Genomic DNA, 24,181 nt, shown 5'->3' on the forward strand with positions numbered 1-24,181 from the left:
TGGACACACAGGTGACTTGGTGGTTTCCTCAGGGTTTCTGTACAGGTAACTAGTTTGCTGGGAAGGAGACCTGACAGAAAACTAGATGTGGATCACAAGTTTTCATTGAAAGCATCAATTTGGAAAAGGGAGGTGGCTCTAAGTGTGGGTGCTGGGGGACCTGGGCTGGCTGCAAAACAAGGGATTTTGCTTGACATCTGACTGGCTTATCCCTCTCTTTGAGGCCCAGTATATCTCACGCCAATGGGGAGCTTTCAGACAAGAGCCTTTGCTTTCCAGAGAGACTTAACTTTGAGCCCAAAGAGGCTCTGTCATAAGACCAGAGAGCTAAGAAAGGCAGAAGTAGGTTAAAACTATTTTTACAGCTTTGTAATCCAAAGACGAACTTTGTCTTACACAAGAGAGAACAAGTTTCAAGCTGTTCTGTTTTGCTTTGGGTTTTTTTACAGCCCTCAGTAGCCCATGCTGCTCCTCAGAGACCAGTAGGACACAGGGTCATGGCTGCCACTCATCTCTCTTTCAGCTAAAGGACTTGAATCCACAGAGGAATAATTTAAGTCAGATCTTTCCCGGTACAGAATCTGCCAGAGGCACTACAGGATATGTCCAAAATTACTTTTTTGCATTACATCAGCTGATTTCTTTATATGTAGCTATAAAAAAACCCTTATATATGAACTGAACTTTAAGTCAGGTTTCAATGTTACTGCCCATCACAGCTATATTTGCAAGTTTGTGGCCTTATTAAAGAGGATTTATAACTAGTTCTTCTAACTGTGATGATAATTCTTACCCTAGCAGCTACCGAGGCTACCCTGACTGACTAATTTTCCTTTGAATCCTCCATTTATAGCATCAAATTACTGATTCCAAATACTTGTTCCAGACAAATTGCTTATTTCCCACAGGGACAAGAAAAATACAGAGAAAGAAAATAAAAGCAGTCATTCAGAGCATCTTCAGACATATTTTACTTTGAATCTGTCTTGTTCTAGGTTTTAATTTTTGTTCTTCCAAGGAAGAAATCTCTTTCCCTTTCAAAGCTTCTTTTCAGTCATACATATATCACAATAATTTAGCATAAATTTCTCTAATCTTTGATTAATGTCTTTTACCTTTTACTTAAATACCCATTAACATGAAATCATCACAGTAATTTTGGTTGAATCCCCATATCACTGACATACTGTTAATGAAAATAAGATTAGCATCTGAAGCTTTCAAGGGATGATTGCTGTAGTGTTTGGGTTCTTTCCTGAAAAGACACACTCTCTAATTCTTATAAACAAGGGGAAAAAAAAATAAAGGCATCACATGCTTCCAGCCAGACTTCCACACTTCTTTATGTGTGGAGTCCCAAGTCAAGTGCATGATTCACTAGAGTTAGGAGTGTAGTATTTGGGTGAAAACTGTGCTAGGGTTGCTGTTGGAACTGCTGACCAGTATTCTTTTATTATTTCTTAATTTTTTCCCTACTGATATGTATGTTTGTATCAGAGCCTTGTCTTCTACCTGGGTTTTAAAGAGTGTGAGGCAGGGATTACCTCTTATGGAAACACAACTAACAACATATTTTATCTTCTAAAATTCCCTTTCTGAAAAAAAATTTCACCTTCGTTTATATAGAACCACATGCAAATTACATCTATTCTAAAATCTTATTTTCAACAAAAATAGTCCTCCATATGCCTTTGTTGATTTAGTTACCTACTGTAATAAAAATAAGTTTCAAGTGCCAGAATTCAGTGACTGCCAGTGCATTTATGCTCATAGCAAAAACTTTCAAGATCCACTGAAAATCTCAAAGGCAGTCCTCAGAGTGGCAAAAAATAACACTCCCAAAGTCCCTCTACCTTTGTTCTTTCATAGGTAAAATAAGAGTAGTACTGACTTGACAGAACTACCATGCAAGACCTGTATTCATCAGTATTTGTAAAATACTTGAGGACTCCAAAGTGAAGTTCACTTAAAATACTGTCATCTTAAGAAATGTTGATATTTTCCTGTCTTTTTCTAACATTCACTCAGAACTAGAATCATGAGGTTTTTAACACTGAAAAGCAATTAGAGGGTGAAGTGTTGTTTCACTCCCCTGAGCTGCATCAGCACCTTTGTCCCGTTCCTCATGGGTCATGGGTTGCTTGGACGTGCAGGTGAAGGCTCACATTGCCTGCCCTTGGTGCGCTAAAACGGGGATGAGGAATTAACAGGGAGCCATGTGCTGCTGTTTCTGGCAGTGCAGTGTGTGCATGAAGGAAAGATGCTTTTGCTGAGAATGCAAATTGGGTCAGCTGCTGAAATTCTCCCCTGATACCACTGCTGAGGCTTTGCTGCGGCTGCTCCCTCCTGCCGCGTGCATTAATCTCTCAGATATCAGTGAGGGAGGACCACTGTCTCTGACAGAGAAAAGGTCATCCTTATTCACCTCTTGCCCTCACTCTGATTGCCACCAACTTTTTTTTTTTTTTTTTTTTTTTCTTAAGTGTTAAGGAGTACTGACCTGTATTTTCCTTTGGGCAGGGTCTGATATTCAAAGCAGAGTGTGTGCTGCCCCTGTGCTTAGCCTAGTTTAGCATGGCTGATTTTGTCATGTGTTTACACAACTTTGCTACTCTCCTTCCACTGTTTAATTGAATGAAAATTACCTGAGGTTCAGTTTGTCCTCCATACAATCTAGGTGACTTGTATCCTGCAGTTAAAAAGCACTGCTCTGGTTTGCTGAACTTGTCTTTCTCCTGTGTTAATTATTAGGATGTCCATACACTCACCACTCTGGTCCTTAGCCTGAAAACTCTTGTGCATGTTGTTTACCATAAGCGTGTGAATAGTTCTACTGGAGCAAAAGCTTAAGTTTCACATGACTCTACTGCAGTATTGGGGCTTTTTATGGAATACTAGAATGCTGTCTCATAGGTGTATGATGTCACTTAACTCCTCAGCTTGCTCATCTGTACCTCATACCTCATTTTAGTAATTTGTTAATCAGACAGTCTCCATCTTATATGGTCCACATCACAGTAGTGTCTTAGCAATATTATTAGAAGTTTTATGCAATGAAAGTAAAATGTATGGGTCTCTAAATAGCATCACATGCCTCTTGGATATTTAGTAGAAAATTAGTTATTATAATAAGAGGCACCAGGCTGAATTTCACAATGATTCTACCAGTTTAAAAACACTGAAATATTTTCTTTGCCTCCAAGGTTATGCCTGGCCTGTGCAGAGTGGGGTGCTAGGGCAACTCCTGAAAACAGCTGAACAATTAAATAAACCATAAAGGTAGAGGACAGAAGAAAGTAGTTTGAGAAGCAATTGGTGAAGACAAAATGAAGAAAAAAAAAAGTCAATTTAGAAAACAAATGCAAGTGTATTTCAAATTTAGTCAAGGGAAAAGAGGGAAAATTAAGAAACAACATGTTACTCATCTAGATTTTTGTTAGATCTAAGGCTTAAATTTCAGTTTGTTTATTTTCTGAGGTTCATAATCGTTGATGGAAAGAGAGAGCTACCATTCCAGTGCAGATCATATATCCCTGAAATCAACGCCTAAAATATCTCCCTTTTAATGTCTTTTTCTCTGTCTCCCTCCACCAGTGGATCAAGGAGGATGTCCTAGTTTTTGTTACTCTTACAGTGATAATGGCGCAAGTTTGTCCTTGCAAGGATTGCTCAGATTATTCTTACAACAAGTGTTCATATAGGGAACACCAGGACTGTACTGCTAACAAGCTGGGGAAGAACCAGATGTGATTATAATAAAAGGAAAGAAAAGAAAGGCATTACTGAAGCTTTTGTTATTTTTCAGATGTACTGAGTATTTATGGTGAAGGTCAACATCAAAGTATACTGTTTATAGAATATTTTCCACAAGATGTCTTTCTTTCCGAATTCCAGTCTTAGATACAAATGTGAACATTTCCACAAAAGAGTGGTTATCTTCTTATTTAATCACTTTTTGCATTGGACTTCACTCCAGAAAATGGTATAGTCAGTAAGAAAATGGAGTTCACAAATTACATTGCCTGGCTTGTAAAACATGGGAGGAGAAGCATACCATTGGAAATGCAACTCAGAGCTCCCATACAATAGCCTTTAAACTACATTTGTACCCTTCCAATCTGAGGGTGTTCTGCTACATGAGTAAATGGTATCATCTAAATAAAACCAGAGAAATGAAGCTTGGCCCGAGAAGTCCAGAAAGCCCTGGCAATTAAAACTGGAAATTCACTGGTTATCTAAAGTCAGCAGCACTGTTTGAAACCCTCTATGCAGAGGTGCCATATCCTTCCTCAACATGCTCTCCTGCCCTCTCCTTGCCAAGCTACCAGCTCCCAGGCCACATTAGGAGTGTCTTGCATCTTCCTTACTTTATGCTTGAAGATTCATCCTCCAGCAGAGCCCCTCCACAGCCCCTGCTGGGGCCCTGGAGGTAGGTGCTTCTGTCTGGATTAAAGACACTGAAACTAACCTGGAGGCACTAAGTGCATAAATATCTCCCAGGAGGTGTGACTCTAACTGGAGAGAAGACCCACAAACACCAGCACATGTCAGCACCATTTTTGCCTACAACACAAAATGAAGGAAGGTTATAGATTTGCTGAGAATTCGTAATGACTTGGTTTCTTGAAGAGTTGCAGTGGTAAATAAGACAGGCTTGGCTCTCTCCTGCGATCACAGGACTCTTCAGGCCTCAGCTAACCTTCCCATGAGATCCCAAACACAGCAGATGCCTGCAGGGTGACACATGCCCTTGACCTTCATGTAGGATGGCTTCGGTGGTAGGGAGGCACAGCATGGCAGGCACAGATTTGCGGGCTCCAGGGCCGTTTCTGCTGCTCCCACCAAGAGTGGGGAGAGGAGATGATATGCTGATTTTGATTGCAAGCCCTCCCTTTGAGAGCAACTGAGCAGTGAGGGTGTTGAGATGGAAATGGGAACAGCCTTGTGTAATTCAGAGATGACGTAAATGGTCAGCACTGGCTCACATGGCACATTTAAATTGTGTTCTTCCCCGATATTCTTTCTACTTTTAGATGTTTTAATTTCCTGTAATCTTTACACAGTCACATGTGGGCAAGTAAACGGATTGTTTTGAATCAAACAGCTGTGCTAATTTATTGCACTGTTTAAAGCGAAGCTTGGACATGCTCTTAACTACATACAAGGACTGGATGTACTGGCAGATACAAATGGGTACATATCTCCCTTCAGATTAAAACATCCACAGCAAGCAGCAAACCCAACAGCAGGCAGGTCATTTGTGTCTGTGGGTGTCTGCGCAGGGGAGGTCAGGGCTGTGCCTGAGATACGCATGGCAAAGGGCCCAGAAACAGTTGACCCCGGGGCAGGAGGGCACAGACCAGCTGAGTGAATCATGACCATCTCCCAGTTCTTGAGCTGCCCCTGGGGCTCCCAGGGTGATTCAGGTATTGTTGGGGGGCTCTGTCTCTCAAGGCAGATGTTTTCCAGCCTGCTACACCATAGGGCTTGCAGTGCCCAGCCACCCTCACATTTTTCCCTCTTATTCTGCCCTGTCTCCTTGGCACGGCAAAGAACATTTTCTTGTCTGGAGCCTGTTCTTTGGGCCAGAGCATAAACAACCCATAACAGAAGATAAAATGGACACTTCACAGGCCAGAGCTCCCAAGTTCTCACAATAGTTTATATTCCACTATTGAGGTCAGAGTACATTAAAGGATTCGGGGAAATATCCTAAAACCACAGAGCAGGTAAAACTGGCTTTGAACTCAGGGACTCCTGGTGGTCAAGGTCACCCTGCTGTTTATATAGCAATCTGCCTTTTCCTGACATGACACACAATCTCAAACGCATTGTTTTTCTATAAACTCTTTCTGCTTGGAAGGCATTTTGGAGAACCGAAACATGTTTATTAAATGAAAAGCATGAGATGTGGAAAGCCATTATACCCTTGTGAACTGGTCTGGAAAAATATGCGTGTGAAATAAGTCAATGGAGGAAGGCAAAAGAGGCTGCAGTCAAGATCAAGCAATATTTTTTCTTAGTTTGCCTTCTGTTGGCACTTCTGAGTTTACTTTTCTTCGCAATTCTCACATCTGAGATTGAATCTTCTAAAACTTCCCAGAATTTTTGCATCATGCTTCACTGAACATTTCTTCAAGGAGCCAAGGAACAAAATTACAATTGCATTTCTCATTATCTAATGGCACACGAGGGATGTATTTACCTCTGCACCATGTTCTGACTGCCCCTGACATGAAACAATCTTGACAGAAAAGTCCAGTTAGCCACCCTGATGGGTAAACAGCACTTTGAAAATAATTTCCAGGTTTCCCCCATACCTCTTCCTAGGTTGGTAAGTCAGGTATTTTAAAAACAAACTAGACTACAATAAAAATATTCATATATATGTGTAGCTGTTTCTGCAAGGAACCACCCAGGAATGATGTGTTCTGCGAGTTGTGCACTGAAAATACACAGTGTGGATTAGTCCCTGCACTGACAAAACCCAACAATATTAGATAGGAAGGAAACTTTTTTTTAAAAAAAAAAAAAAAAGAAAAAGGAGAAAGAGAAGGAAAAAAATAAACAGGTGGCTTGTTCCAGGCCTGCCAAGAACATTGTGGAGCCTTGAGAATATGCACTCCCCTGCTTGGCTGAGTGTTGTTTCTGCTTTGTTCACTGCATGATTTCTTGTCTTACCCACCGCTTCCTTCTGCCGCCTGCAAATAACCTGCTCTCTGCCCGTTTTGTCTGTTCTCTGGGGGTGGGCCTTACCATCTCATTCTCCACCTTTTCTCTTCCTGGTGTCAAATCTTCCTGGTTTGCAGATGCTAGCTGCTCATAGAAGATTGCTGTCTTTGTGCTCTCATCTTCCTCATCCTCCCCATTCTTCAGCCCTGCCAAATAAGTCAACACTTTCCAAATGTTTTACTTTGTGACTGAAACTGCTGCAGTTTCTCTGTGATATCTTGAGTGTACTGGTGAATAGAGATGCTCAGAGCAATCATAAGCAAAGGTATGATCTTCCCTCAGCTCACTTGTCCTCCTTCTTCATCACTGAAAAACAGTCTAGCACTTATACAAAAAAAGTATCTTTTCATTTTACTTTAGTAATACCAATGAGTCCCTCGGGCTGCAGCTAGTCCTCTGACTTTAATAAAAGCAGGATACTGTCCTCAGTCCTCCCCATGCTTTAGAAATCCAGTTCATTCCAACTAGGAGTATTACAATGAATTACAGCATTGACAAACAGATTTATTTATGCTTTTTCTTGCTCAGTAGAGGACCGCATGTTCCCTGAAATGCTTATATAGTCCCAGGATTACCTCCATAAAATCTCTACCGTACTTCATTAATACAGAAGTAGTGTTTTCATATCTCTTTGTATTTCTTAAACATAAATGAACACGCGTGTGCCATACAACATTGTGCAGTTAGTTCAGTGCATCCAAGACACATTAAACTCCAAAGCTTTTGTACTATTCATTTATGCATGTGCAGTGTCTGCCCATTTGGGATTTCCAGATGTCTGGAGCCTGGCCAAAGCTACTCCTTCATCAGGGCTGCCATACATCTGGATATTACAGGCAAGTGGCCAAAGCCCACTTTTTATGTGAACAATGTTTCTGGGGTGAAAAAGAGAACATATACAGAGACCCTAGACAAGGTGAGGATACTTTGAGTGTAACAGAGAATATTAAAAAACAAAACCAAAACCAAAACAAAAAAAAAAATCTATCTCCTACTGCATGCCATTAGCAGATGAGTACCAAATTTCTCTTTGAGCTTCTTTTGTTCTGTCTTTACAGTGGAAACTTTTCTAACTATCACTCAACTCAATACACTTTAAAGCTCCCATGTTTACTTCTCTCTGTATGTTCAGGATTAGTCTTATTTTGTTGGCTTTTTCTTCTCCATGGCTTTGTAATTTATGCTTCTCGGGGGACCAGTAGGCTATTTCTTACTGATATACCACTCGCTACATGATATGTGTGTATGTCTTTATAATACTAGTATATAAATGATATGAGCTGTGCATTGCTTTATGAAACTACAAATGATTAGGCAATTGTTTCATAACCAACCAGGCCTACATCACTCCTAGTTTGTTTTTTTTTTTTTCTAGACTTCACAAATAAATTGTAAACTTTAATTCATCCTAAAAACAATGTAGTTAAAGGAAATGTTCATGCTCAAAATATTTGGGACAACTGAATACGCGTGGACACTTTGCTGCTACTGTGGGATGAATCTAAGTCCTGACTAATGGATATAAATTCTGTGGTCAGAATGATAAATTAGACAGTAAGATTGCAAAGAGACTGCTTTTTAAAAAGTTTTATAGACCCATTGGGAAGACATTTATATCCTAGAATCATCAAAGGAATTTTGGCCAGATGGTTTGCAGTTAATTTGATATACTTGTCCTCTAAATTAACAATCATGGATATTAGTACACATTAATAGGCAGAGTAAAAAAAAAAAAAATAAAGATAGGTAAAAAGTAAACAGTATCAGGTTTAGGAAAGTAGGAAATATTTCAGATCATCATCCTGTTAAGATTCACACCTGGAACTAATGTCAGGAGCTGATTGTAATGCCAGCACTGAAGGGTCTTTTCAGATAGTTAATTCTTTTACCTACATGTTGATAATCTGTGTTGAAACTTTCTTTACATTTTTGTTTATAACTGTAAATCTATTCTATTCCCCTGTTCAGTTTTTATATTGGTGTGTAGACTATGAATGATGCATTTGACCAGCATTTTTTGCTTGCAGAAATGACTGATCAAAGAATAGTCATTTGTAAGTTCCTTGACATTCTTGCCAGAGGTGGAATTTTCTTTAATTGTATGGAACCACTGTGAGAAATCACATACAGAAAAAACAACCCAGAGAAATAACCAGGGCCATTATGTATGAGAATAAATAATTACAGGCAAAGCTCTCTGTAGCCTAGAGAAAGTATGAGAAAATTTATTTTAGTATAAAATTGTCAATAAATCAAAGAGTGTTTGAAAACTGGAACGAGTTCCTTAACTGTATATGGGCACTGGACAATGTGGGTGGGTGTTGCTATTGCCTGCAGCAGATAGCTTTCTTCAGTGAAAATGATGTGGCTTAGTCTTTATTTAGTCCGTAGGTTGAACATTTTATTGTTGCAAACTTAAATAAGTCATCCTGTTATTTTTATATACTCAATAAATATCCTGTTTGAAATGAATCCGAGAAGAATAATTATTACTGCTTTCTAAGGACATGACAATGAGGGGAAAACAAACAAACGAACAAAACAATCAAACGTTCTATGGTCTGAAAATTCTGGTGGAAATTTTTGCAGCTTCATCTCGTAGTTTTCCTCTCCTAGACTGTTCCATCTTTTAATGTCAGTATTAATTCCATTTAGGACTACTGGGTTTTCCCAGGCTGCATTTGGTTATCCAAGACTTTCAAGGCCAAAGAATTGTGTAAGCAACACCCACAGGCATTTCAAATAAATCCAGTGCAGGTCCATGTTGACACAGGGGACAGCCTGCCTAGGAATAAATTATAGAATTAAAACATACTTTAAGTTTATCTTAAATGTGTCTTAATTTTATAAAAACAGAAAAAATCCTTTTAATGCGTTACTTGGAACTACGTAAGATCCTGGAAAGCTTAGTGAACTCCTATACATTTTTTTTTTTTTTTAATGAACAACATGTATTTTCAAGTTTTCTTATGACCTTGATAAGTAGGTTAAGGAAGTAGTGTGGTTAGAAACTTGACTCTTAGCCCATGAAAGGAAAACTAAACCAACAAAGAGTCAGGTCATCCTGAAAGAAAACCAGAATGTGTTCTGTATAGGACGAAGGGTTCATATATTCATTTTTAGACCAAAGACCACATGCAGAATCTTTCTTACTTTTTAATATATCAGAACAGATGAAAGTAGGAAGATAATAATAAGTGTGTGAATATGCATTTAAAAAAATATGAAAGCATTTTAACTCAAAGCGAAGAGCTGTAAACAAAACAATCTGATCTCTGTTTCTGTGTTGGGTTTTGGGCTTCTGATTTGTTTTGGGTTTTGTTGCTGTTGTTGCTTTTTGTGGTTTTGTTTTTTTGTTTGTTTGTTTTTTGTTTGTTTGTTTGTTTGTTTTTCACACAGGGGCTCTTGAAAGCCCCTTTTTGCATTTACTCCCTATGCCAATTGTAATACTGGCCTTAAGATGTGGGGGTGATATCTTTAAGTGAAAGGTGGTATTGAAATGCAAAATATTTCTATTAATAATGGTCATCATTCATTACTAGTATAATCAAAACACTAGGCAAAAAGGCATTGAGGTTTAAATCCCACAATTAAAGTTTGTATAGTATTAATATGTAAAGGAAGTGAACTCTGAGGAAAGCTAATATTTTTATGGAATATATGATAAAGTCCTTTAGCTGATGAGTTGAAGGAAATAATGGATTCCCAAGCAGATTTCAAATGGATTTCAGATGTGTTGAAATAATGTTTAAAAAAGAGAGAGAAAAAAGTCTAAAATTATCCAAGAATACCTGTAATCTGTAATTTAATGCATAACAGCTGCTCTAGCCCAGACATTACCCTGCCACAATCTGACTCATTAATTTATAAAAATGAATACCTTGAAAACGCTAAGTGCTGTATGAAATGAAGTAGTATTTACATTTTGAGTGGCAAAATCTTCAGGCATTAAAGTTTCTTTCCAGGTCTTTACCAAATCGCACATCTGACCATGTTAAGAAAGGAAAGATAATAATTGTACCTGCATAATGCCAGTAAAAAAATCTGAACTCCTTTATGGCAGTACTCATTTTCAGGAATTAAAAACCTCCTCCTCAATCTACAGGTAAAAGCCCATGTTCTGCTAATCCGTGTTCACTTGAGAAAGCAGATGGGATTGCTAGAATGAGTAAAAACTTGCATCAGTGTGTTCTTTGGCAGATTATAAATTTTAAAGCTCTGAGTGATTATTCACTGTAACACATAGTTTTGGGAGGTGAAGTGTATTCTACCCATTACATGTTTATCACTGAAAACTTGTTCCATATGAAGAGCAATTTTCTTTCCACTCAGAATGAAAAATAGAGATCAGACAAAAAACAATTTAGTTCCTTGTTTGAGAAATCACAATAGTCACATTCAGTTGTTAGTTTTTTGGGGGAAAGATGAACTTTTAATTTCAATTCTTGAAAGGTAAACTCACAATTCTATTTTTTGTAGAAATCTACTGATCCTGTATAACAAAGGAAAAGTTTAATTTGTTTTCTTATAGATGTTAAAACCTATTTCTTAACACCTTCTCCTGAAGGTTATATCTTGTCCTCAACCTGATTCAACCATTTTGAAATGTTTCAAACTAAACTGCCTCTCTTCACAATTCTGTTGACTGACACAGTAATTTATTTGTCTGAAAACTGTGGTGGGTTTGACAATAGAAGACTATATTTCTTGTTCTTTATTCTGTTGAGTGGTATTGATTATGGTGTTTGGAAGCAAAACACTCCTTCATCCTTCATAATTCTTTTGTCTCACATGTTTTCTTGAGTTTTGTTTTTGGATGCATCCACACAAAATAAAGCAGTGCCTTAGAAGTCTATCCAAGCTACCTTGGGCAACAAAAGCAGTGGAGCAACATTAACTCAACAATCTGTCTAGATTAATTAACCCAGCTGAGAAGATATGTAGGTGGGCCATCATGCTGATACTGTAGCCTTTATTGCACCAGAACTAGGTTGCAGGATATTTCTGAGCAATAGCACAGCCTTATCCTTCAATATTTGTAGTGTCAGAGGCTGCAAAGGGACAAAACCTTCAGCATCTCAAGCAGGAAGATCAGGATAGAACTCTGAGGGTCAGAAGACTTGCATAGAGAGCCCCTTGGTCTGCCTTGGCTATTGAGTCCACTGCCATAATTAATTCCTGACAAGGGCTGATGAAGACTGAAAGCATCTGTCTGTGACTACCTGTCTGACTTCAGTCTGGAAGAAATTCAAAGTAAAAAATTCTCCCCAAAAGGCAACAACAACTTTTATTTTATTTTATTTTATTTTATTTTATTTTATTTTATTTTATTTTATTTTATTTTATTTTATTTTATTTTATTTTATTTTATTTATGTTTGTCTCTCTAAGGACTGATAGGATACACACATGCAAGCAAAAATAGTCTGTAAACTCAAACAGATTCATAATGTGCCCATCTTTTTGTGAATGGCTACAAATGAAACTAATCCTATGGGTTTGATTTGTTCTTTGGAAGCAGAAATGGAATAATGAAAAAGAAAATATTCATGGTATATTACTCTTGCATGCAAGATCAGTGCCTGTAACATAATTGGGCTAATGGATAAAGTTACAGATGTGTATACTTGCTGATAACAGGTTGGAAACAGGAGTCATTCTCTGCATAAGCCATCTGTATGGATTGCTCCAACTCAAGACTTTAAATGACTGCAAAGGAATTACTTTATATTTTACAAAAAATGTTGGTCAATAAACTGTTGGAATATTCAGGAGTTATGCAGGTCCTTTTGCAACAAAGAGGGCATTTAGTAAAGTATGGTGATGTTTACTGCAAGTCAGACTATTAAACAAACTTCCATTTGCAGTAGAGTCACTATGAGTACAGCCAAATTAATTAATTAATTAAAAGAAGTCTTGTTAATTACCACTATCTGTTAATTTTTCTTATGGTATTTCTGTTTAAATTCAAATAGCTGTGCCTTGCAGTGGCATTGGCTGGAGGTGGAATTGTTATGCAGTGGGCATGTGTTAACTGCAATTTTACATTGATTGTTTACACCGAGATTATTTCTAGGAAGAACCTGTTTTAGAGCTGACCAGAACCTTAGAAATGGCATTTTAAGCAACTCAGAGATCTCTGTACTGAGGGGCTGATCAGGCCATCTATACAGTAGAAAAGCAGGACCATGCAGGTTGAGCTGTTTACTTTGCCTTATTGTAGGCAACTGCAACTCCTGATTTGTTTAATTGCCTGAGGTCAGACCTGGTGTGTCTTGAGGATCTCTCAGAGCATTAACACTGGACTTCGAAACCATGTCATAGCTATTACATAGTGAATTTACCTGTTAAACATTCCTTGTAGCTCCCAGGAGTGCTATTAAACTTGGCTTGCAGTTACAGTGTAGCTATGTGTTCTGGTTTCTGCTTGGATAGTTGATTTTCTTCTTGATAGCTGTGCTAGGTTTTGGATTTACTATGACAATAATGTTGATAAACACTGATGTTTTAGTTGTTGCTGAGCAGTCAGGGACTTTTCAGCTTCTTATACTGGCCTGACAATGAGGAGGCAGGAAATGCACAAAAGATTGGAATGGGGTACAGCTGGGACAGCCGATCCCAACTGTCCAAAGGGATATTCCACACCATATGATGTCGTGATGGTAGAAGCTGGGAGAAGAAGAAAGGGCAGGACATTCAGAGTGATGGCATGTGTATTTCCAGGTAACAATTACGTGTGATGGAGCCTGGCTTGCCCGGAGATGCCTGAACACCTGCTTGCCCATGGGCAGCAGTGAACAAATCCCTTGTTTTGCTTTTCTTGTGTGTGCGGCTTTTGCTTTAGTTATTAAACTGCCTTTATCTCAACACATGAATTTTCTTACTTCTACCCTTCTGATTCACTCCTCCATCCCACCTGGGGGGAGTGAACAAAAGGCTGCGTGGTGTTTAGTTGCTGGCTGGGGTTAAACCATGACACTGTCCAGAAGGTGAGTCAGCAGCAGATGCATTTACAGATAGCTTTTGAATGAACACAGCTATATCACTTAGTGATTAATCACTACAGTAGCTCACACATATATGTTACCTAATCAGATGAAGCTCAGGATGAAGGCAAATGCCTCAAATTCCTGTTTAACAGGATTGTGAAAAGGGCTTTAGAAATTTTCTGCCAAGTACTTAGATATTTTGTATAGCATTTCTTTTTAACCTTGGTGCAAATCTTTGTCACCTATATATTTATACAGCCTTTTGTAGATTTGACACAGAATGAAATGACGTCTAGAAATAAAGAATAAGAACAAGCAAGATACCTGACATTGCTGAGGGGTTGGCAACAGTCCCACTAACCACTGCTGATCTTGAGCATCATGAGATTCTTGTAGCTAAACAAGACACCAGTTCTGTACTAAATGCCTTTAACCAGTAGTTATCTGTCCTTGTCTCAGTCTTGCTTAGAAAAGGGGGATTTCAGATCAAGAATCTCAGAAAGGTGAATATAGGGTCAGATATCCCATGGAGACTTCAGCAGAGGCAAAGCTTGTTTGTGGAGGTGAAGCTTGTTGTTCAATCACTGTATAAGCACTGAGTGACAAGGGCTCATAGCAGGGGAATATGCATGATGTGTAAAGTGTAAATAAATGTTTTACAAAAGTAAGGAAAGGAAAGGTAGGACTGCATCTAGCTTCCCTAGACTATACGTTGGCTACATGGTTAAGCTGGATGTACCAAAAGGAAGGACCTGAAAAAAGAAACCGAAGGACTAGGGAAAGCAGGTGAGCAGATAGATTACTCTTGAGGAGGGTGCACATGCAAAAATGGTATGCTTTTTCTTAATTCAAGATGATTCCTGAACCATGTCAGAATATAGAAGAGTAACAAAGCTACTAGCGAGCCTGCTGATATAGCTCCTGCTCAGTCGTGAACTCCCTCATCAAATCGTAACATTTAGAAAAGGTCCTAGAATGTATCCTGTGTCTGTAATATTTGGACACTGATTAAACAGGATCACAAACAGGATCATCAGTATCTAGTTATACAGAGCAATGTTTTCAAAAATTAAATCACTTTGATTTGCAACAGATGAACTTGTGATGTGAGCTGCAGAAATAAACATTAGAGAAGAGCCTAGGGCAGACACAGGGACTCCAGCAGCTACATCTGATATACCAAGTCATTAATTGGAAGTCAAATAATTTTCAACATACTTCTAGTAAGTGTGAAAAAGACAATATGCATCTGAAAAAGATACCTATTTTCTTTTACTAATTATGTATAAAACACTACAGTCATTGCACTGGTGTGTAAAAAACTACTGTTAGGAAACAAGTTTTTTAATAAAGATGCATGTTTTGGGGGGATTTTGGGGGGTGCAGATTACTCCTGTGTATGTTTCAAACAGGAATCCTGAAAGCAGAGCCAACTGTGGCAGAATGATTTATCTTCACCCCTGCCATCTGTGTGGTGTTTTTAAATGATCGCTCTGTATCCATGTGTGTGTATGTGCACGTATGCATGGAAGGGCCCTCTGGTCACACCCTTACTGGTTTCAGAGGCTTTCAATGGACATCTGTAAGAGGAAGATGAAGGTGGAATTCTTTCAGGAAGCTTTACCTGCTGAGGAAGCTGTTTGAAAGGTGCTTTGTTTGACAGGGCTCTGAAAACACTTTTTTAATGTGTCATAATTTTTGTTTTCCATTTTGTTTGATTTTTCATGCAGGGGTGGGAGAAGAGAAGGTCTTACTATGAATAAATAGAGTCTTCAGTTGCTACATAATGGAAGTTTTGCATTTTTAAGGTTTTGCATGGGCTCCCAGGAACTACAATCTACTATTAAACCCGTTCCTTGCATAAGTGACTTTTTCACACTCTCAAGATGACATGGGCACACAGAGATCCTGTGCCTTTGATGTCAGTGACTATGGGTGGTGTGAAATAACCTTCGTTTAGGGATTTCTCCTGGAAGGGCTTAAGTAGTTTTCTTTGGATTTCATGCATCCAGTTCTGTGAACAGAGTTTACCAGACAACTCATTGCACATTCAAATGTTCAGTACAATTAATTCAGTATGTACTGTTCCGCACTTCTGTAAGTTCAGGTGCAGAGGGCTACAGATGTATTATTCCAGATGTAGGAAAGTATACTAGAGCATGTTGGTACAGAAAAGGTTAAGTGTGCAAGCCACAGATTTTTTCCTATTTCGAGATAGATAACGCTGCCTGTTCTGCTGCCCTAAGATCTTGGGAATATATCTGTTGATGTAGCACGGGTTGAATCAAGACTATTTCTATTATTCATGCTAACTGAAGCGGATGGGAAAACAAGAGGACTTTCTGCACTGCATTTTAACTTTGTGTTGGAAGAAACAGAAGATGAAAATCATTCAAAGGCTAACACTTCTAAATCTGAATTTTCATGTGAAGGGTTTTTTTCCAGCTAGATTCTGACATCTTGGGCAGCACAAACCAGCTAATGCCTTGATTCAGTCAATGAAAAAAATCTCCAGAAGATAAATTTTCTGTAAGGTATGATTTGCCCACACATTTGAGATCAGTACACATGAAATGGTTCTTTCTGTCTATTCTGTCTTTAAATGTAGATTTTAAGGAATTAAGCAAAATAGTAAGTTTGAGGATCTGATACTCTGCACATGCTTAATTTGTCTTACTTAAGGTTTCATTCACCTGTGTGAATAACAGTCTGCCTATGCCACACCCCACTGGATGATAAATATTAATGACACATTGATTATTTCAGTTAGATGTAATTAACAGTTAATAAAAAAATCTTCAGAGAAAATCACAAGCTCAGGCAGAAACAGATCTTTTTTTGGTGCTTATTCTGGAAAATGTAGAGGAGACTTTTAACAAAATTATTTGAACATGCACAATAATTGGCCAATGCTTTTGTACAACATAAATTTCGGCGAAAGTAACAATTTCTGTGTGCCTCTATTTTTCTTATGTTTCCATGTATATGTGCCATATGTGCATATATTATTTCGTCTTAAGCAGTTAGTAGGTGCTAATCTTTAATAATTAAGGGTTCACTCAATAATTTACATATGCAAGACAGCGAATCATTCAGTCAGGGTGTTTAATATGTCCTTAAAATAGAACAGGTGAAGTTCAAACAATTAAAGATTTAACATTTAGCACTCCTTCATGCAGAAATAATTCCAGTCCTTTCTCTTCCTTCTTTTCTGCCCTTGTCTTACTTCTCTATGGTACTGTGAGGGTTAAGTGGCTATTGCAATATGGAGCCCATTCTCAGCAGCGCCCAAAGAAAGCTTCTAGCTAAATGCTACATAACAAGCATATGCAAAGTGTAATAAACCCATCTGTGGGCATAATAATGGACGGTCTAATAATTCCATTCAGTATAGCCTGATATTTTCACCCAAACTTGGGCATGTTTTACTTGGTATTAGATCTAGCAACTATTAATAGTTCCAAATATTTGCTGAAGAGACATTGAATGACTTTCTTGTAGCAAATTTTAAGTAACTGTTACTGTATATGCAAGTTTACCTGACATTAATTCTTAAAAAAAAAAAAAAAAAAAAAAAAGAGGAAAATACTCAGTATTCTGTTAGAGTATAATTGGATGAGCCCTAATTTGTGACTTGGGAAAAAAAACCCAAATAGTCCACATTATAATGCACAAGACTAGATTCCACTCAATTATGCTGATATAAATCCACTCTAATTCCATTAGTCAATGAAGTTTTTCCAGATTAATGCCAAAGTGACTGAAATTCAAATGCTTCCCATAATTTCTCTTGTCATCTTGAAGCAAAAGGCAAAGTCTTTCAGTCTTTTTCTTTCTTATCAGGGAGTTTTTAAAGAGGGACTGAGGGAAGAGTAGGCAGAGATTAATAGTACGTCACTTAAGGGATTTTTATTACATGAACGAAAACATTTTGGATCTCTATAAAAGATTGTGGAAATACCACCTGCTCTGCAAAAGAGGTCCGAGTGGAGGATTGCAGACAAGCTGGTCAGGCTGGGGGTGTTCCCAGTGGGCACAGAGCACACCTTCAATTCACTCTGCTGGTTTCCTTATATAAATATGTACGCCATTTTCCAGGTGTAATGATGCAGTATCACTACCACTGCTTCCTACGTGTAGCTAGAGATGACCAGGCATCAAAGGCTGATGATTGCAGGATTTTTTCCATATACCCATCCATTCCAGGAGCTGTCCATTTTTTTTTTTTTCTAGATCAGTTATAAGCAATAAAAATAAGGTGAGATTACGTCTGTGTTCCAATTACGATGAATAATTCCTTCAGTATGACAGGACATTTAGTCCTGAAAAACTGAATAGTACTGTTATGCATAGAAGTGCCTAAGGAGAAGAATTTTGAAAACTGGGGAAATTGTTCCTAAGAATATTTTAAATTAAGTTCTTTTAAAAATGTATTTTATCAAATGTGTGTCTATTTGGAAGAACTTTTCAAACATCAAGCATGCTTCTGCAACCCATACCAGAAAGCACATGAGCATATTTTGGAAATTTCAAGAATCTCTGCAATGTAGTAAGTACAGTTGGAGCAAAATGTAATGTCATGCTTGAAGCTACTTGTTTAAGTCTTTCTCAGTTATACACTTTTAGGGAGAAAAGGGAGCCTTTAAAAAAGACTTTTACAGTATATCTAAATTACATAACATGAATGCTTAGACTGGCCTCTTTCTTCATGGCAATTATGCATTACTGTATCGGTCAGTTGTATGAGTTTTAACTTCTATTGTTTACTTGTTGATAGTTTCCTGAAGTGAGCTCATTTGGAGTTGAGCTTAGAAGCACAATCACATCAGATTGCTTTGAAAAATCTGGTCAAAACTTTTTGAAATGGTAATTGACATGAAAACTTGAGGGCAGTCAGTTCAATCCCTCTTCTGTTCACTGTGTGCTGTGAAGGAGAAAAATCTTTTTGCCTTAGAATCAAAACCATTGGGCCAGATGCTGTCACCATGCAATATGAAGCGTAGAAGTAACATGATCTAAATGGTGAGGCTGTGTGTCATTTCTTGAAACGGATGGACTTCCACATTTGATAAGGAAATAGGAGAATGATATCAGGTACCTGCATCTTCTCATGTTATTTGCATTAATGCTAACACAGCCTACCTCCTTTGTGGAAGGAAGGTACATTTATAAGTAATGTTAAAGTCAATAGGAATAGGTGGGTGCTTCTGGGTGTTCATTTATCTAGGTTTTCTAGACTGATCCTTAAAACACACTTCATCTTCACCTTAAGAGATCTGACATTTGTTAAGACTTCTTCCCTTGCAGCTGAATTAAATTGGAAATAATTTCAATTTTGAGTACACTGATATTGATGAAAATATTCTGAAGCAAAAAATTTGAACTGAAACAAGGAATGGCGTTAGAAATTTACTCTCTATACAAAAATTATAGCAGTTCAGTTCCATCCCTTTCTATCAGACCTGATTTCTGCAAGGTTTTGTTGGTTTTTTGTTTTTGTTTTTGTTTTTTTTAATAACTTCCACTTATTTGGGTTTCAGAATGATAAAATGATATGTTGTTGAGCTTCAAAGACACAGAGCCATGCCAGTACACAGAGTGGATGCTTTGTAGATAAGAAAGTGTTGCCTGAGCAGTGATTGGGAAGATATTTTAAATATGTAGCATCAGTTACTGGCATCAGAATGCACTCACTTTAACTCATCATGTTTTCTCTGTTATTAAATGTGACTCTTGCTAGAAAGCCTGGCTAGCTTTAGTCCAGAAGGTAAACTAACTTGATAAAGGGTCAGTGATCATTCTGCTCACTAACACGAAACACAGCTTAATTTTCCCTAAGAAGCTGTTGTCACTGATACAGAATGACATTCACTTGACATCGGCACCTTAGGAGTCCTTGTTTCTACTCATGTTCTGAAATTAACAGTCCAAATCACAGCCATGCAAATGAAGAGTCCCAGGTTCAAACTCCTTTCCAAGCAGAAAATTGATAGACAGCTTAGGAACTTTAAAGACTTTTGACCTTTCCTAAACATGCAATTAGTGTTTCACTGCTGTATATTTATAAACTTTTGTTATCTGAACTTTTTTGAGGTTTTGACTTCCAGCTAAATGTCTGAGAAATGTGAAAGCAGGACTGCAAACAGTAAAAAAGTGGAAGGAGGGATTTTGGTTTGTATTTGTGAAATACTCAGGTTTTGGTTTCTTTTCATTTCAGTTTTCTATCTAAACTATGCTTTGCAAACAGTAAAGTGATAAATCTATAATGTGTGCTTAAGCATGAAAGCTTCTTATTTAGGGAATAAAATGCTCTTAACTTGTTGCTGACACAGAAACCACAGTCATTGACAGCTTATCTGGGAGAGCATCAGAAAAAGAATCTTGATAATTTTCAAACAGTATATAGCAGGATTTTATGTTGATTTTAGTGGTTATGACCAAGTGAAACAGCTGAAGCATCACAGCAGCATTTCCTGCCTTCATCTCCTGGCCTGTGAAATCAAGGCAAGGTTACAGCCACATCTGTCTGTGGTAAAGAAAGGAGGGCATACGTTTCATACCAAATTATAACATCCTTACTACAGGACAAGTTGCAATTATGGAGCAATTGCTCTGACTATCTGGTTGTGCTAGCACTTTCCTATGGAGCTGGAGAGGGAATCAGGTGAGAAAAGAGACAGGTATGCACCCTCACCCCTTCTCCACCTTTTTTTCCTTTGACTCCTTTTAAAATTTCACTACAAAGCAAAGCAGACTGGAGAATGTAGAAAACCCCACAAGGATTTTATTTTCCATACTGAACTCTACCACTTCTAATCTCTTCATGGTCTCTGAGACTGTGGTGATTGATAAGCCTTCACTGATATCAGTCAGTGATGCTTAATGGGGCATGCAGCTGACCAAGTGAGCTGTGGAACTCTCCCTAAGAGGTTTCCAGCTGGGAATAAAGTCTTGTCAACCTCAAGCTATCTCCATTTGCAGATTAATTTCATTTGGACTGCTGTCACACCACATTAGCTCTATGAACATTTCTGATGGTAGCAAAATACAGATTTGTGGCGTAAAAATGACACAGGAAGATACGGATTTTCTGTTATTCAGTGACTCAAGTATAATCATCACATAAAAAAATAATTCCCCCACATTGGCCTAATTGGTAGCCTTAAGCCCCTAACTTGTGATCTTAAAGGACAGATCTTTCTGCAAGAGGCAGTGGGTGATCTGGCTACCAGCAGCTGCTCTGATCTGAATCCAGCTGTGGTGGTGGGAGAAGTGGAAGGGCCACTTATCCCTCACTTCACTTATCACTGTTCCTCTATGGGAAATTACTGCCTGTCAGACTTGATGGCTGAACTGCTTGTTTTCTGCTCGTTGTGTGAACTACGTGTTGTATAAACTGCACCTTGACTTGCTTCAATAAAAGTAAGCTAGTTTAAACAATTTACCAAGTAGGCTTTACTAATCTGGCTCTACTTGTTGCAGTTATTACATGAACCTCAGGTCTGAGGACATCACAATTCCTGACCCAACAGTGGTCAGGACCAGCCAGGTGTGGTCCCAAGGGGTGATAAACAACGTCTTGCCCTGGCTTTGATAGAAAATGCATGTATCTGCATCCATGGTGTGATTATTGTTGGGGGAGAGAGCATTGTGTGCTCTGAAAAAAATTAATAAACCAAAAACTTTCTAAAATGTCACTCAATTCAGCAGAAACCACACATACAGCAACTTGAGTGAGGAAGAAGATGCTGTTTTCAGATGATGACTTACCCTATTTTTGCACTTTAACAAGACACCATTCCTTATGAATAGGCTTTTTGCTTTATTTCCCTTTCCTTGCTATGCCCAGGAACAGACCCTTTAGTTGCATCTCACTCTTTGCTGTGTAAGACTGGCACGGAGATATCATCCATTTCTAAACACAGTGTTTTCTGACTTCTTTTTTCTGGGAGGCTGCCTCTCCCTGTTCTCACACATTTCTACTAGTGGAATCATTTTTGTTCTAGTCTAAAAGCACTGATGCAATGGGGCAATTGGAAATATGCAGGACAGGTGGCATTTCCCTCACTGACACCTTTCTTAAAATGTCTGTTGGTTTCTTTCTTCAGCCCACAGTGCCAATGATGGTCTGTTGCAGGGTAGAGGCCATCTCAGTGTCACGTAATATTCTACAGAAAATCTTCAAATTCTATTTTTAGTGACTGTCTTTTAAAAACAGGGTCATTTTTCTCAGTTTCTTGACATACCTTATGATGCCACGTCCTTGGTCTCAGACTTGTAGTTATGCTTTACTGTCTTCCATTTAATTTTACTTAATTCCTTTTCAAGTATCTTCTTCCAGGATCTTTACAAGTTCTAAAATTCAAAGTACACTATCGAAACAAGATCTTTGCTCTGCAACAAATATTGCTGGGGATTTCAAAGCTTCAGCTTAAATTAAAGGCAATTTTTCACACAACTATTTTTGTCTCCAAAGTCATCAGATGGAATAATTTGTGAGAATTTGCATGAGACTCCCAATTGCTTGTTCTTCTTCTCAACACTCCCTATATCTCTGCTTATTTCACCATGGTTACTCCAGGTTTACACATCAGGCTCAAGTGAAGTCTATACTAGCTGGCCTTCAATATATAATGCCAAATATGCTGAAAAATTATATCATAGGTATTACAAGGTGGTGAGTGAGAGTTACTAAATACTCTTGATTTAAAAATCTCTGGCCTGCATCCGTAACAGGAACGTCCAGGAAGATATTCAGAGGTGTAGTGTCCAGCCAATATGCATAGCTAGACCTTCTACTTTTTGCTATGTTTATGCAGAGAACGGCTTACGTCTTGACAGCTCTGAATTGCATGAATCCTTCTCCACAGGTTAACCTCAGCTAGGTTCACAAAACAAGCTCAACTCTGATCCAAAATTTCTAATAGAAAGGGGGAAGTTCTGGATAATGAGGCTGAGTATCAGAGAAACAAGAAAGGCAGGTTGTAGGTCCTGATCTGGTGAAGAGGCACTTTACAAAAGTGAGCTTCACAGGGGAAAACTGACAGCTTAAATTAGTCATGGACAGTATACCAATACCATGGTAAGAAATGTCTGCTGATAATAAACATATCCTTTTCTGTTGTGATATTGAAGCGTCAGTGATGCCAGTGGGATACCCTGTGCTGGGGGCCCAGTCTGGTGCTGCACTGCCAAAACCTGCTGGCTCCTGACTTCAACCCTCTGTTTTTCCAGCTGTAGTCGATGCCATGCTGCTGCACGGTCAGAGTACAGGGCTCTCCTCTCCTGAACACGCAGTGTGGGGAGTCCATAAAAGATCTCTGCTCAGTTTGAAAATCCCACGCCTTTGAGGGGTGGAGGGCAGAGTTTCTTAGCAAAAGTTCCCCAGAGTCAGGTCCCAGCTCCATGGCAAGAATGAAGCAGTGGGAGAACAGCAGGGGAGTGAGGAGAAAAGTAACACCTTCTGAAACCTTGTTTCAGATAAACCTACAGGTAGTGCAATAGATGGTGGTGTTATGATATATTTGTTTTCAATTTCAGTACTGTCATATCCAATTCGGATTAATCCAAATTAAATCTAGTTATGCAGAAGAAGGATTTGAATATCTTTTTGGTAATGTAGATAAAATTTATTACGTACAGACTGTACCGCACAAGAAGAATGGCAGTGACTCCATCAACCTGCTGCTCTCTCATTTAATCCCACAAGTATGTCCTCGGCTGTGGATGTTGAGAGGAATGGAGGTATCCCACCCCTGGAAAAACAGTGTTGAATCTGTACTATTCTAGATAAAATGTTTCTTTGGTTAGCTAGTGATCTTCTTTGCTCTGTTTTTGGCAGACCAGGCACTAAATGGCAGGGTATTTAAAAAGCAGATGTTACAAATTACTTCCTTAATCCTCCTAGGAAACTAATTCCCATGTCCTGGTTCTCAATTTCGAACATAACTATTCCCTGCTACCTTGCATGGGTGTTGAAGAAATGCATTCAGGTCTAAGAAGCACTCAGATATTATAGTGGAGGGAAAAGCAGAAAAGCCTGTAGAAGCTAACTCCAACTTCAGAAGAGGTTATAGAGTGTGGTACATGACATTTGGTGAGCTGCATGGTGAAAATTGAGAAGAAAGCGAATAATAGATAGCTAATAGCTGCATGAGAATCTTATGCTGAATGGGAGGGAGTTTATCATAAAAGTGTGTCATAATTTGTAGGCTTACAGTGAAATAATTAAGGATCTATAGGCTTATATATATACAGTGTTTTTCTTCAAAAATGAAGTCATGTATTTCCCTAGAAAGCTTTTTCTCACATGTCCTAGGATAACTTTCTTACATAAAAGCAAACCTGAAGGCTGTCCTGCTGAAGAGATGGGCTGATTTCTTTAATTCTCTTTTTCTCTTTGTGCACCACCTTTCCCCAGGGTAGACCTGCATGGATAGGTCCCTGCTGGAACTCCATGTT

This window comes from Streptopelia decaocto (assembly GCF_964273445.1).
Source record: "Streptopelia decaocto genome assembly, chromosome: 3".
NCBI classification, from domain to species: Eukaryota; Metazoa; Chordata; class Aves; order Columbiformes; family Columbidae; genus Streptopelia; species Streptopelia decaocto.